Raw genomic sequence first — 2,440 nt, forward strand, 5'->3', positions numbered from 1 at the left:
CCACACGAGTAGCCAGGCCTCATTAATTGCGGTCTAATTAACAGTGAAGTCGCTAATCATGACTGCCACACGGGCAATCAACAACGGCCATCCCAACTTCCATCGGCAACATAACACGCCAACAGTTATGTCAGCCACCATTGACAGGGGCGCTTCACCCCTAACAAGTCATCAATAATAATAACACCCTCCGCCAACCCTTTCTTGATGAAAAGAGTTAGGGGGCTTGACATTTCAACAAACACCTCTCCGCAAATGACCAGGTGGGTTAATCTTTACAAACCGGACATGAGTACGACAATTAGCAAGGGGAGTTGGTTAAAAATAGTTTCTTCTCTTTCCAATGTCTTTTGCAAATATCTTCCTATCAACGGTCAAGAGGCTGGAACACACAAATAGAGCATGGCATTGACCATTGACAAGAAGCAAATTATCAAAAGACAGGGGGCTAAGCCGTGGAATGTAAGAAACTACCACCACGGACACAAGGCATGCAAGATCTATACAAAACTACAAAATAGGGAAAATCCCCAGACCCAACACACACAAGTGAACTCACTACAAAACCCAAAAACGAGAAGGCAAGTGCTTATCGACAATGTCCCACTTACTGATAAGCAGGGGCTAATGTAGGTATATAGTGTTCGTTCAGATCCTTAGAGAACATCAAACGCTAAATTAATACCACGAGGTTTTATGCGAATAGCCTATAATCAACTTTCTTATTGCGATGAACCCGCAATGCACTACAGGTTCTGCGATGAACTCACAACGTGCATCGCAGAACTATGATAAACTTGTGGTTCACCGCACACCCTTAGTGAGCCCACTCATAGCTCAAGCCAAAGGAAACCATGGCCAAACCCACGACAGGGTCCCGCACCTATTCGGACATGCGATAAACTCACAGCCCATTAAAGAACTGCACCCAGACGACCGCGCATGACTCCAAAGGGACAAACGTGGCAAGGCACCACGTGTGACTAACAAGATATTGCTCGCCAAGCGATGACGTTACGATTGCCATCTCAATTAAGTAAGGTGCACAAGAGGCGGAAGCACACGTGAATAATGAAGACTCTCGAGTGAAAAGAAAGTCGATCATCAGGAAGATCCCATGAGACATGTGGCAAAACCCTAGTGGTGCACCCAATGATTGACAACAAATGTAATATTCTTTTTCCCGATAGGTCACAAGCACCTTTATCTCATACCTTTTAAAATCCCAGGATCTCTCCCATAAATAGAGATCCTCCTCGTATTGAAACTCGTTTAGCACCCAATACTTGAACACCCTTTGCTTTTAAACTCTTTACCCTAACACTTTAGCCCGAAAGACAACCTCCTTAATCCGTAGTCTTTCTTTGTCTTTCAAAAAGACCATCTCCCAACCAAGCCTTACCCTACCTACACAGTCACCTAGTAAACTAGGTGCACCTCTCTACTTCAACCAATCTAATATTTATTCGAATTTTTCTATTATCATTGATATGCTCTAGTTTTATAGGCAATGCCCTATTTCATTGTTCTCCCATCGTTGATGTTTGATCCAAGATACCGTAGTTAAATTGGAGTATCTCCTTACTATCAGTTTTGATTGCACCACCATTTTTACTACTATTTTTACTAAAATTGCAAAGTATGCACTCTTCTTGGTATCTTTTTGAAGAAAAATAAACTTATATGAAGGCTACCTACAAAATGAATTGTTAGACAACTTAAAAACAATAGTTCCCCTATTATTTACCTAGTGTTTGCTAATTGTGTAGGAAATCCTCTTTCTCATTCCTCCTGATATGATCCAAGCATTTCAGGTATATTTGAAAAGGAAACTAACAAATATAGTGCAATTTGTAATCCAAATGCATTTGAATAAAGCATATTCAAAACAATGCATAGATATCATAGGCCAAACTTTTGTATCTAACAATTTGAGCATAGTAAGAATAATTGCTTGTACCGTACGAGAAATGTTATATAATTTAGAATATACCAGTCAGAAGTTGAACGAGATGCTGATCACTTAAATTTGGAGCATTGCCCCAAGGAAGCATCTAATAACAATTCAAACCAATGTTTTGAAAACTGACCCAAAACCGAAACCGCTTTGGCCACCGATTTCTGGTCAGTGGTTCAACTGTCTGATTTAAAAGATCAGTCCATTGCAATTTAAAAAATAAAAAATAATTAAAACAAAAATGATCAAAATCCGTTGTCTGCATCAAACAGGTAACGATTCAACTGCCTGGGTCAGCGGGTGATTGACTAAATCAACAGTTTTTGGCAAAAGACTGGGTCATGGGTGAAAGGGAACCAGTTGCCTGGGCAGTTTTAAACGATCCAACCATCTGGGTCAACAACGGTTCGAAAACCATGATTCAAACCTATCATAGAGCTCAAGAAGAGGAAAAAAGAAGACAACACCAATAACAACGGATCA

Source organism: Nelumbo lutea, chromosome 1 (assembly GCF_056320005.1).
Source record: "Nelumbo lutea isolate HS-2025 chromosome 1, American lotus-T2T, whole genome shotgun sequence".
In the NCBI taxonomy this organism is placed as follows: domain Eukaryota; kingdom Viridiplantae; phylum Streptophyta; class Magnoliopsida; order Proteales; family Nelumbonaceae; genus Nelumbo; species Nelumbo lutea.